This window comes from Musca autumnalis, unplaced genomic scaffold (assembly GCF_047663935.1).
Source record: "Musca autumnalis isolate F117 unplaced genomic scaffold, ASM4766393v1 scaffold_2, whole genome shotgun sequence".
Classification (NCBI taxonomy): domain Eukaryota; kingdom Metazoa; phylum Arthropoda; class Insecta; order Diptera; family Muscidae; genus Musca; species Musca autumnalis.
Genome location: NW_027411755.1, coordinates 126,294,634 through 126,309,262, shown reverse-complemented (window position 1 = coordinate 126,309,262; position 14,629 = coordinate 126,294,634). Strand labels below are relative to the sequence as shown.

The 14,629-nt window shown below is 37.6% G+C and overlaps 1 protein-coding gene and 1 pseudogene across 4 annotated transcripts in view; one reads left to right on the top strand and one right to left on the bottom strand.

Annotated features, from left to right (window-relative positions):
* dia (diaphanous related formin 1) overlaps positions 1-14,629 on the bottom strand; it is a 67,603-nt gene that overhangs the window by 47,551 nt on the left and 5,423 nt on the right. The gene's annotated exons all lie outside the window — the stretch shown is intronic.
* LOC141392383 (methionine aminopeptidase 1D, mitochondrial-like) lies at positions 4,067-4,731 on the top strand (annotated as a pseudogene).

Here is a 14,629-nt window from a genome sequence, read left to right as displayed (position 1 = left end):
CTAACAACTTAAATCAGATAATATTTTCTTCGTCATATAAGGCGCATTTTTAATTGACGCATCAATTTGAACAAAACATCTCATGTTGTATACAATTTTGAATTACATTTGTCGAAATATTTTTTATAACTTCAATTCAATTACTACATTTGTATTTTCCCGCCTTTTGTCTGCTTTGTTTTGAATGAAATACGACTTTTTAATACATATCAGCAAGCCTGAGCTAGTCTATTAGTCAGATGACCGCAGCATCATTAAAACCATTGATTATCAGTTTGAACTACATTTTGCGTTTGCTAATCTCTCGCTTCTATAGAGTGTTTCGTTTTTTGTTCTCCATAGGTTGAGAGAAAAATAACAGAATCATGTGTATGCCCTAACAGATAAGACTAGATGAATATTGAAAAAAATCACAAAATAATCTTTTAATTACTATAAAATAAAGAATTATTATGCAAAGTAAACAACAATAATAAAAACAAAAACCAATAACAAAGAAGAATGAATCACTCCGACGACAACTGCAGAAACAATTAAAGGCCATAGAAAAACTAATAGCCAGACATTGAATTCAATACGATGTGATTGGAGTCTTAAATAAAAACAAACACATTTCGTCATAAAAATTTACGGAAATAACAAAGAAAAATCAAATCAAAAGAAACGGGGAAGTAAACAAAAATATTGCCAAAAATGACCAACACCTTGTATATGGGACATGACCAAAATCATCAAAATTATTTGGTATTTAGTCATTTCAATTTGGTCAAAAATAACTAGAAAAGGTATGCGGGTGTGTTCGATCGTCATCCATAACAAGTAAAAATAAGGTTGGAACAGACGGAAAGGCATATTAGCGAGCTATAAAATAATGCTTTTGAAGTATCAATTCAAGTATCATATCAATACATCGAATCTATTTTTGTTTACTTATTTCAGTATGCTTACAAGGTCATTGGACGTCCTCTTTTGGATGGTCCACCCCACAGTGTAATGTTTTCGTATTTTCTTAGTAAAACTTCTTTATACGCACGCAGAGAAGAGATATTGTAAGGGCAATCATATTCTAATAACAAAATAGGGTATTTTAAAAATGACTATCGACATGTCCTGTAAGGCTGATTTAATGTCCTTTAACTAATTCTACTGCTTGAAAAATACTACAGCTATCATTAAGCTTAAATGAGTGCTTGATTTGATTTCAAATTGCTTTTTGTTACTTGAGTTTAGTCGATATCCGTGGAATAAGCTCGGGAAAGTTTATACATCTTGGTTTGTAATTTTATGAAGTATCTTTCAACAGAAAGCTTGGCTTCGATAACGTACCATTATAATTTTTTTATAAAACTAAGATGAAACTGTCAATTTATGCCAAATTGTTACCGTATTATAGACAATTAAAGTCCACAGCTTCCCAGCAAAAAGTTTGCCTACAAAGAGGCATCTTGGTCAGTAAGCTCGTCTCTAACGAGAAATTAATTAAAAAAAAAAAAAAATAATAAAAAATGACCTTCGCCTAATAGGCAAAAATTTTCAAATAAAAATAAAAATCAGCTTAAGCCAGGCTGGGGTTCGAACCCACGTCCTTGAAAAACACATGGAAAAAAGTGTTGTCACGGCGTGTTAGTGTTCAGAACCAAACTCATAACTTTCAAAGGCTACGCTAAGCGTTTGCCATGAAAGCCATACAAAGATTTGAACAAAAAATTCAACTTTGTAAAAAAACAACTTGCATTTGAAAGAGGAAATAAGTTAGAGGATAGCGAAGCCGCCCCACAGTCGATGTGTCTGAGGAGCCTTCCTAAACCAAAGGCGAAACATGCATATCACACAGTGGTGATTGTGTGGGTTCGTATCGTCGGCTTTCCTTTTTCAAAAAGCATCTTGGTCAGTAAGCTCGTCTCTAACGAGAAATTAATTAAAAAAATAAATATTATTTAGTTTGTATTAACAAATGTTTGGAAATGTTAACACGCTTATCTCTTTTTGTAAAATGTATACCGCTGCCTGTAGAGATGTACAAACTGATTTGTGTACATGTAGGGATCTCTAACAACTGCTAATAAAATGTAGCGAGTGCCTTTTTCACGACTCCGTTTGGACTGCATCCGGATGCTGTTAAATTGTGAGGAATTGGAGTGCCTTTTTCACGACTCCGCTGAACTGCATCCGGATGTTGTTAAAATGTGACAAGTGGATGTGATTCTTTGGATTGCATCCTAATGCAATTAAAATGTGAGGACTGGAGTGCCTTTTTCACGACTCTGTTTGAACTGCATCAAAACATGCCGTGACAGAACTAGTCCACACTGCACTACTTCCAATTTATTTTGCTGGGTTTCATAAGGTCTTATTTCCCCGGTATAAAAGTCATAGTTCGACCAATTTTAGCGTTTTAAACTTGAAATAGCTTTTATTTATTTCAATTTTAAAGAATCGTAACAGTAGCATTCAAAATTTACATTTTTACTCATGTTATTAAAAAATGTGCTATACTTCATAAAATTACAAACCAAGATATATACCCAGCAAAATTTATTTGAAGTTGTTCCTTGTGAAGTAGTTATTGAATAGCTTTTTTTGAAGCAGTCCACGCAGAGTCATGAAAAATGCAGTCCGTTCTTCACATTTTGACAATGTCCGATTTGAATCCATTTCATAAAATTTTCACATTTTAGAAATTTCAAAATTTTGCAAAAAAAAACTTAAAAAGACAAAGAACATAATTTGTTTCTTGTTAATTCTAATAACAGCAATATGTTTGCATCCATAAAAAGTAATTTGTATACAAAAAATAATAAAAGTGATTTCGAACTACATCTTTGTTTGTAGCCAAAGAAGTAGTTGAATATGTTGTTGTGATTTATTCACTACAAAGAACTAATGCAAAATGTGTGCTTAAGAAGTAAATTAGACAGTATCCTCACTGCACCATGCCCTTGTAAAAATCATGACTTCTTTCACGTAAAAAGATGTAGTCCGAAATCACTTGCACTCATGATTTAACTACTTCTTTGGCTACAAACATTTTGCTGGGTAAACTTTCCCGACCTTATTCCATGGATATCGACTAAACTCAAGTAACAAAAAGCAATTTGAAATGTGCTATTGACATGAAACAGAGTGTAAATCAAAACTGAAAGAGGTGAGACTATAATCGCTTGTGCGATTACTGTCGCCAGATTCAAACTGACTACCAATTAAGTTAAAGACCTTCGCATGTCCGAAATGTGAAACCCACAACGATCCTGACTCTCGGAGCCTAAAAGCCGTCCTCGTAACCTGAAACTGGTTGGAGATCCAAGATCACGTTCAAAGCTATCTGGGGAGTGCATATGATAGCTCGAGTAAACAGAACTGACCCAGCCCTTTGCACACATGATAGTTTGGTCATTCCCAAGTGATTGTCACATGACCAGTCCACCATGTATTAAGATGGTTACATACCACCAGTATATGACTTGTATTCTGAGTCCCAAACTTTTCCCAACGGAGTGCTTGCAAAAGTAGAGAGAGAGCAAACAGACCTTTCTTCGTCCGCTCCTCGGTATTCCTTTCCCATTTCAATTGATGGTCCAGGATTGTACGGAGATATTCAACGCTGAACAACAGCTTCCCTCGGGTTTCACCTCCTTAGGGGCCTCGACAGGGGTTCCGTAATAATAATAATTGTTCCACAAACATCCCAAGCGGGACAAAGAAGACTTCTCTCATATCAATGAGTGCACCCCGATTCATATTAGCTCAATGATATGGGACCTACAGTTTATCGCCGAGTCCGAACGGCGTGTTCTAAGACACCACTTGTAGAGAAGTGTTACATGGCTGAAATACTCAGGAAATGTCGCCAACATTACTGACGGGTATTTTACGCGCTAGGCGTTCGTGCATACCATTGCACCCGACAGGGGTTATGTACTAACTTCAAATTACGTTACTGATAGGTCTGGATTTGGATTTTCCATCAAGGTGTAATCCCAGCAAACCAAACTGAGGACTTTACTCTCTCTGTAGGGAATGTTTTTCTATTTTCTCTTGTAGTTGGGTGGCAATATTTAGGAACAGTATGAATGTCATACTCGAAGACCGTCCACCACGCCAGTACCATGTGCGGAATATTGTCCTGATAACGAAAACGAGTATGTTCGATTCGTTGAAAAAAGTTTCCGCACCGACTATGATTTCTAAAAGTCTTTTGAACATTTTTATTAAGAAAAATTTTGATTGCCTGTCATAGCATACCAAGATGGCGATATAATCAATGTGGGTATAACGGTTTTCTTGAATGGTTATCGTGGAGATTGTTCGAAAACGTCTTTGGTTGGAGATGTTGATGAACTGGGCCGCTACTTGGTGCAGAAGACGGAAGAATGTTTACACGAATGTATTCAATTATGCCGACCATAGACAGCATTTAAAGCTATAAGAAATTTCATAAACAAACTGGACTCAATACAATTCCTGCTTTTATTGGACATGGTATTGGTAGTTATTTCCATGGTCCTCCAGAGATATTGCATTTTAAAAATAATGTACCAGGCTCGATGCAATCGGGTATGACGTTTACCATTGAACCGATATTAACACTAGGTGGACCCGATATTGAAATTCAAGAAGATGGCTGGACGGCTATGATTATTGATGGTGCGAAGAGTGCCCAATTTGGACATACAATTTTAGTTACCGATAATGGCTGTGAGATTTTAACAAAAGAAGATTAGAATAAAGACTAAAGAATATTAATAAATTTACAAACGCGATTAATTGTATTTATTATGGCAATAGAATCGTTTATGAGATTTGGAGGTAAGTATGCATCTGAAAATAAATGGGGCACAACGAAAGAGAAGCTTGTCGCACTATATGACTACATGTTATGTGAACTAATGCTAAAAGATAGAACAAATATGTTTTAATGTCTGAATATTTTACTAGAGTAAAGAGATTCTTAATATCCACTTTTCCATAAGGAAAAGAAAAAAATCTCTAAAAACACTTTCACTTGTTCTTTGTAGTAGAACTTCTGATAAACTAGACATGTTATTATAATTTCGTCAGATATTGGTAAGTGGTATCAGGCTCCACTGATAAAAATAGCTTTGATTAAAGACAAGAAGACGAAAACTGAATCCATTGAAAGTTTTTGCGCAACGTACAACGTTGTGATGGTTACAACGTTTTGCGGAAGGATCGCACAAGAAGCGGAGGAGGAGGACTTGCCTTCCTAATACACCAGTCTGTCCAGTACAGACCTACCCCGCTTGAGCTTGACTCTGGTGACCCATACATGGAATGTATGCATTTTAGTCTATTTAATAACTAATATACCTCTCTTGCTTTCTTTTCTTTTATTCCCCTCATCCTCCTCCTATACCTCCTTGACCCGTCTCTTCCCCTCCTACCATTTCCTCTCCTATCCAGCAGCAACAAAACCGGTACTCATCTGTATACAACCACACGCCATCACATCACCAACAATCACCACCATCGGCAAACAATAACCTAATCCATAACTATCTAAGCTCATCACCATACCCACACCCACACAATCACCACCACATACATATCATCTATAATCAACACACACCCACAATCATCACCACACCCACATCATCAACAATCATCACCACACCCACACCCAGCACCACATACAGAACCACCAAACATGAAATAACACCAACAACAATACCCGGATTTACAAACCAGGATGATCACAATGGACCACAAGGTCTCCGAGTGGAGTGGCTGCTATATACAGCAGCTGCGCATAATAATAATAATTGTTCCACAAACATCCCAGACGGGACAGGGGAGACAGCTGAGCAGCTGCGCATCCTATAACCTAACCTAACCTAACCTAACATGCCGCCGATGAATAACTGTGCCCGATTCTTTGTGGACGTAGCCTACCTATGTTGCAGAATTTTTGAGTCTGGATACAGAGGAACCAGAACCTGATAAATAATACTCGAACGAACATATTTTCGTTGCTACAATAACAACTGCTAAGCACGAAAACTTACAAATTGAGTATCGGATTTTTCCGAAAATTATTCATTATTTTTAGCTTACTGACAATGCAGAATGTGGCTTGCTTACATTATTTTGATAGCTTGCATTATTATACTGTGCTACAAATGTCTAAGAAAAAATCACGGGAAGACGAAAATGCCTATGGATTTTCCAGATCACTTTGTAATGTGATTTTATAACGGTAACTATAGAGAAAAAATACTTTAATGGATTTTAAACTTTAATCGGGCATAACTTCTACATTTCACCATGGATTTATATTATCTTTTGTTTCTTTGAAAAGGCCGAATGTTACCTTTCAAACAAGCAAAAAAAAACCTTTTCGGGTCAATTTCTCAGTAAGTATGGATTTGCCTCCGAAAAAATTGCATCGTTTTAAGTATGACCGGATGCACAAACTAGGGCCACATGCCAAAAATTTAAAAAATATCCCAGACGAGTCCTTTAACTGCACTCTTTCCAAACTTTGTGTGGGAGGTATCCGAAAGAGTTTTTGGAAACCCTTTCAAACGATACGAGATGAGCTGTTAAACTACGCTTTTCTCAAATTTTATGTGGGAGGTACCCGAAGGACGGGACCGATATAGTCCATATTCCAATCTGATACACGACTAGATAAAATAATACGATGAGCAAAGTTTGGAACAATCAGACACTCCTTGCGAGAGTTATCTTGCGGATTTGCCAGTTAAGTTGGTGCCGTCAAGGTTTCTTGGAGCTTTTAGACCATTATCTCAGGAAGTATGGACTTGCCTCCAAAAAAAATTTCAAAACGATCCGAGAAGCGCTCTTAAACTTCACTTTTTTTGAATTTTGTGTGGGAAAGACTCGAAGGAGTGGACCGATATAGTCCATATTCGAACCCGATCTATACTTAGCATATGCAATGCAACACTCACGGCAGCGTGTTCATTCGTACCGGATTGACCTGAAACCATAGTGTTATGGCCAGCGGCTTTCAACCCAGCATCAAACCTATGCTTCTAAAAAAAATGCAAAAAACTTTTTTGATGATTTATGCCAAACTCCTGGAAAATAAGCTGTATGTAACTCGTTGAGTTTTAGAGATATCAACTTGAAAATTTGACACAAGATAAAGTAGAAGTCGTAGAAGAAATAGAAATTGTTAATTTAAAAAACCCATTTTTTGAATTTTGCCACTCTTTGAGTAAATGAGCAATATGTACATGTCTAAATCGACTTTAAATTGTCTGGGTTTCAGACAATTCGATGAGGCACATTTTTGGTCGCAACAAAGTGTATATACCCTCTTAAGCCTAAAGGCTGACGGTATAATAATAAGTGACCAATCTGCGGTTTTTACAGAAAACAAGAGATAGCAAAAATAAGATTTGTAATATTCTAAAGTTTGTCGGTTTGTGTTGTTCTTTTTTCCTATAAATAGAGGACAACCGCAAAATGTTTTCTAAGGATAATGAAATATTATTACCACATAATGCATTAAACAATTAAGTGTGGTTACCATTTTATTTTTGGTACGTACATATGTTAAACTATTCCTTTTTTATTCTTTTTTTAGCTATGGATGAAGCCAAGTCGCCTAAAGTCGACTTCATAATTGATTTTGAGAGCACTTTTGAGGAGACGTGAATATCGAAAGTCAAGTACATATAGCCCATTTTATCAAAATTCTTCTATTTGAAATGAACATGTGGTTCTCCTTAGCATTATTATCGAACAAATATAACATGGCATTTAAAATAAAACATGCTTAAATCGGAATGTTTGGACTTAATCCTTTTTGGCTTATGTACAATAGGCGACCAAAATAACTGTTTTTTAATAATAAGCATTAAAATAGACTTCTTGCTATTTGAAACGGTCAAAAGCACAATAGTAGATAGACGACGTAATGAGCTTCAACAACCGAAAAAAGTGAAACTGAGTTGCGTGGTGGTGGTGTATAAAACTAGCCTAGCTGGCTGGCTGCTTGCCTGGTTGTATGAAATGTTGCTTTTTAGCTGCTGACGATAAGTTTTAAAGCTGTGCGCCTGACTTACGACAACAGTCTAAACTTTATTCCAAATAAAACACACAAAAACAATGATATTTTATTACAAAAGAGAAGTACAACTAAAAAAAACAGGCCAAAAATAAAAACCTACTTAACCAACAAAGAAAGGGAAATGTAATTGAAATAAAAAAGCCAAAACAAAACACACCAATTTTAAAGAGGGTGTGTGTTTATTTTGTTTGATGGCAGCAGAGGCGGGAAATGCTTGTTGCTCCCAACATCATCATCATCATCATCCGCACCATGAATTCAGAAATTTAGAAGTATTTTACTTTTCCATGATTCATCACATTTATCACACTATAATAATGAAACGTCGTCATAATGGGCCATCTGTATGGGCGACTTTCAATTCGCAGAATACTTCAGTGGTTTATTCATTCGCCATTATACAAGGCAATATGTAATAGCTAGCTATAACAAGATAAAGAGTGCTCGCAAAAGGAATTAACAACTAATTTTATAAAAAATGTTTTTAAAACGGCGTTTTTAAGTTTGGATTGTGTTTGGGGGTTAATGACCAACGAAACAGATGTTCCAATAATAAATCTAACATCAACTGTAACCACAATATCATACCCGTCATAAGAATTGGTGGAAAGAGCCACCATTTGCAAGGCATAAAGACATTGAGTCAAGACATCCAGAGGAGAGATATAGGGGAAAAGCAATCATATTCTAAGGACAAAAAAGGGTTTTTTTTAAAAATTATTGTTGACCTTTGGACTTTTTTAATTTCATAAGAATTGTTTTAGCTCGAGGTCAGATGAAAAAAAATTAAAATTTAAAATTTAAAAATATATATTGTTGATTCAACAATATATTTTGTGTCAGTATGGTAAAATGACATGGCTGAAGCAACATTTCCATTTTTCAGATTTTTAAAATACCCTATTTTGTTCTTATAATATGACTAATAATAATAATTGTTCCACAAACATCCCATACGGGACAAGGGAGACTTCTCTCATATCAATGAGTGCACCCCGATTCATATTAGCTCAATGATATCGGACCTACTGTTTATCGCCGAGTCCAAACGGCGTGTCTTAAGACACCACTTTGTAGAGAAGTTTTACATGGCTGAAATACTCAGGAAATGTCGCCAACATTACTGAGGGGTATTTTGCCACCGTTGAAAATTTTGATGTTGACTGGCCGGGGAATCGAACCCACGACCTTCAGCGTGCAAGCCGGGTGTGCATACCATTGCACCACGGTGGCACCCAAATATGACTGCTTCTGCAATATCACTTCTCCGTGCGTAAGGTCACAGTAATCATAAGCTTCGTTCCTTTACTTTTGTTAATGGTAAAAGTGGTAAAAGAGAAAAATGTCAAAGTTGTTCTCTCGTGACCAGTTTTACCAGAAAAATAGAGGAACGGAAAAAATGGTAGATCAGGTAAAATGTCGAAAACAAACATAAAAATTCATTTTTCTTCTTTCATTTCACTGTTTTTAATTTTGTTTTTTCAGCGTTCGCTGTTTACTAATAAGTTGAGAATTAATTCAAGCTCGCTTTTTACTTTTGTTTCTGTTTTTTTTTCTTCATTGCCAAATAATCGTCAAAAAATGTCGAAAAATCTGTTCTACCATTTTTTACACGAAGAAATTTGTCTGGTAACCAATGGTAGAAGAGAATGCAATTTTTGCCTCACTCTCTCTCTTAAAAATTGCTTTTAGTATTACCACTTTTTGTGGTTAAGGAACGCTTTTGCAGGAAAAAAAATGTGAGAAATGGTAAAAATGATAGCCTCGAACAAGTAAAGGAACACAGCTATATTTGGAAAGAATAAAGTTTCTGGTACAATACTAATGTTGCAGACACAATAATATGTTGGCAGCAACCAACTTCCCAATTCACCGTCGCCGTATCCGAGGAGGAGACGCGCCCGCATTCTCCTCAACATAAGCGTACACCCCATGTTGTTTTCAATGCCCCGAAAATACATCATTCTTGCACTTCAATTGCAACGGTCTCCGCAACGAAGTCAGCGAAATTGTAGACTTTATCAGTAGAAGAAATATCATGGTCGCAGCGATTCAAGAAACAACACTCACCGTCACATGTAGCTTGCAACGTTGCGATGGTTACACCGTTTTGCGGAAGGATGGTACAAGATGGAATTTTACCTGTACCATCGTGAGCATAACTGCCGCAATCTAATATACAGGTTTCCTCCATCTAAGCAAGCCAGGAGATATCTTCAAAGCTACAAACCAGAACCTCTAGATCAACGAGCATATTAGAGAGGCTTAGATAGCATTCACACGGATGCAGTTGCCCAGACAGTACAAAGTTTAAATTTAAATTTAAATTTAAACAAAGATACAATGTGAATGCCGTAACGGAAGTCTCACCTATGTGTGAATTGAGGATCCTGATTTTCTGCATCTTATCAATCCATTCCAGTGTTGCTATGAGCATTATGAATAAATTCAAGTAGAGCTTTATATGGAGAAAGTCGCCAAAGTAACGTTTTTCCCTGCCCTGCCAAAGCCGGTCTTTCGGTCGTCCACATAATCAAAAGTTATGATCTTCCTCAGACGATGAATGATTATCACTGATTCTGCTTTCTGCATCAAAGTTATCAATGTTTGCTACCAGAAGGTCATATGAAGCGATCAACCCGGCGGGCTTGCATGGAGCTTTTTACCAGGACTTTTGCAGGTCTTGGCAGGCTGAATGTGAAGACGGGTGTTTGCCCGAGTGACGCTCCATCATCATCACAGCACCAGGCTGTGGATCTTCAGAATATCTTACCCTTTTCACGCATGCCTGCTGCGAAGAGGTTTACGATTTCCCACTAGCATGCCTTGAGATTAACGGGCCGTCAGTCGCTTCAGCTACATAACTTCTCGCTCCACCATCCCCTTTATTCTTTATAGGCACACCTTTCCCAGAGGGTCTAGAATTTTTAACACTTCTTCCGCTTAGCATCTTTCGGGGCAGTCACTGATGAAGCGGTCCCACTAGTTGAGGCCTTTTTTTGCTACGCCTGGTCCTTCCGCAGTGGCGTTGTCTTCGGGGCCGATGGAGTCATGTTGCCCAAGCCAGTCGCATGGGACTCGTGCAGCCTGAAACCACCGAATTTTCGGTTATAACAGGTGACGGTTCAGTCATCGCAACTGGTGGGTGGAGGCTGCCAACATACCAGGAGTCTGAATCCCATCAATGAAGAAGTCTAAATCCCATCAATGAAGAAGTTTAAATCCCATCAAGGAAACGTTTCTTAGCGGGAGGGTATATCCTTTCGAAATGCCTTACGAATCGAATTTTCAACCCGATCTCCTGGAATTCCGCTTGAATGATCTCGCTCGGGTTCCTGCCAATAAATGGTGTGCAGTATTGCACTGCCCTTTTATATGAGTGCCTATCATTATGAGTGCCTATCATTATTTTCACCTTGTTGCTTTTAGTGGTTGAGATTCAAACTATCCTCCACATCTTTATCCATCAGAGCAACCCCCTCTCAAAACCTGGGTTTGTTCTGCCCTGGGTAACTGAGGAATACAGCTCCGGTTGATGTGGGATAACTGTAATATCCATCTCCTCGTCTGACAGGGGTATGTCTTCCCAGCTGAACTCTTCTTGTCAAATTTAAGAGTTCTCCCTCAGGAAGTCGAGCAATTTCCTGCTTCGGGAGTGTACTCATATCCATAGCGAGTTTTTTTTTTTAAATGGGGGAAATGAGGAAGGTCATGCCATAGCCGCCCACTACCATGATTAGGACTCGACAACTAAGTCTGCTATTTGTTTAGGCGCCCAAGTATTAACGAAGCTTCGCTCTAATACAGTCGGTACCAAGACTTCAAACCTGAAACACCGATGGGAACGTGATCACTTAACACCGTGGTGTTAGGGAAGATCTTTTAGGGTAGGAGATTACGACCTGAATCGCTCATCTCAAAGGTGATCAGTACACCTCATTAGTTCACGACAAAAGCCTCATCCTTTTGAAACCGGGCTTGGGACCAGATTTGGTTGAGTTGCTCTTTAGATAGTATCTTGCGAAACGTACCCGATTCGTTTACGCCCTCTATAGGCTCACTAAAGCTGGCCCAAGACTTTCTTGATTTCACTCTTGTACTTCTTGAAATTAACCCTTTAGGCAGCCCAATCAGTACCGAGTTTCGTCTTACTGAATTTGTTATGAGAGTAGTAGACTGCTTGCTCCACCAAATTGGTTTCTTATTATAGCTCAGGAAATATGGAATTGGCCACAACAACATTATATCATTGTGAAGTGGACTTCAAGGACTATATACGATAAGCAATTCAAATCCATCTTCGAACAGCCCTTAAATTGTACTTATTTAAAAATGTTTCAACTTTTGTGTGAGAATTACCCGATATAATCCATCTCCGATCTAGTTCCAAGATTGAAAGAAATACTACTATGTGCAAAGTTGGTCATTCACTTTAAATCAAATCGAATCAAGAGTTATCATGTTAACCATTATCTTTAAATAAAAATGAACCTCAATTCATTACTTTCGGTAATTCAGTACAACTGCAATACTCCACTAAAAATATTGCAGAAAAAACCCCCGATAGTTCATTCACTTTAAATTATTTAAACTTAATTTTATTCATTTATGCCGATTTCAAATTAAATTATGCTGCGAAAGCATTATATAAGTGTCATTCACTGCCTGATTGTAAGGGAAGTGGCCATTATCCGACAAACACTAATTATAATACTAGTTTAAATGTCTTGAATGATCTAATGATATCCTAGTTTAAAAACCAGGGTGCATTGGTTTGGAAACTTTCTTCAAAATTTTCATGTGATACTTGAAATTCAAATAGGCACATGAAACTCTCTCATTGACAATTAGTTCCCATTGGCAAGTGGGTATATAAATAAATCTATGACTCAAATTAACTCGACGACAACTATCCATGACTAGCCTAACCTAGACATCACATATTAAGCAGCAGACAATAGTACTAGCAGCACATCTCAATTTAAAATGAATGCAATTTGAGAATGCCACTGTAATTCACAAATAAAAAAAAAAAAAAAACGAAACAAAACAAAATTATGGCGGAGGGAAGTTGGCGGATTAAGTAAGAATTGCATTACCCCTTAAAAGTACAATGACTGATAGATAGAACAATTTACACAATTGAGAATCCAAGCAACAACAACAAAACAACATCTCTGTTTACATTTTGTATGCCGGTGCCGGTCTTCGGTACCCGGTAAAAAAATAAACAATTCATGGTGAGGGTGGCAGACTGTGGTGTGCTGCTGTTCTCTTGTTGCTGCTAAGGAGAGTAGATGGAGACAAATTTATAAGGGACAATAAAGAGAAATGGATGTAAATGGGAGAACGAAAAAAACAGCAGAGGGGCATCAACAACAACTTCAGAATAAAAAACCTCACGGTGTTGAAGTTCTGACAGCATCACTGGATTATTTGAAATGCAAGAATGTGCACTGATGATCGATCATACACTGTTGCAAAATTATACAAGTGCAATACGAAGTCGATTCAGATAATGAATTTAATAAAAACAAGCGAGCAAATGCTATAGTAGGGGCGGGCCGACTATGTGATACCCTACACCAATACCCCTGTGCAAAAGCTTTTTACTGGTAAACTTTTATTTTAGGGAATATTATCCGACTATCACCAAACTCAATATGATTCTTTCTCCCTAGGGCCACTATTAGCCATCAAAATTTCGGGAGCCGCATCAGATCTCAAGATTTCTAATTATCCAATCAAAATTCCTAACTTTAGCATGATTACAAAAAATGGAAAAATGGGACGCATTACCTACATTTGCGATATCTCCTCGTTTGACCACCTAAGCCTATCTTGAATCAATGTAAGGGAGATCTTTTCTTCTTCCATTGACGGGCTTTCCTTTTGGAATACTCCAACGTTAAATTTTCTCCACATATGTTTTCTGTCCAATCCGATCCTCGTATATTATCCGACCATCACTAAACACAGGCTCACCAACGATAGGCTTCTTCCTCTCTGGGACCCCCAATATCCCCCAAAATTTCGTGAAGATCCGATCAAAATTGCAAAATGGAAAAATGGAATGCATTACCGACTATTGCAATATCTCCGGTGTTTTGAACACCTACGCCAACCTACTTTGCATCATTGTAAAGGTGGGGTTTTCGACATTCATAGTCAGACATTTAGAAGGTCCCAAGGTTTTGATATTCGTGATTTCAATTAAAAGTTGGGTTGGATTAGCGACTATTGCGATATCTCAGTTGTGTGACCACCTACGACAACCTAATTTACATCATTGCATAGGTTTCCCACCCATGAGTATTATCCGGGTTGGATTAGCGACTATTGCGATATCTCAGTTGTGTGACCACCTACGACAACCTAATTTACATCATTGCATAGGTTTCCGACCCATGAGTATTATCCGACTATCACAAAAATCAATAGGCTTCTTTCCCTCCGGGACCCCCATCAACACCCAAAATTTGGTGACGGTCCGATCAAAATTGCGACCTGTAACGTAATTACAAGATTTAGATGGCCAGGCGGACATATGGACAGACACATAGCCAGATC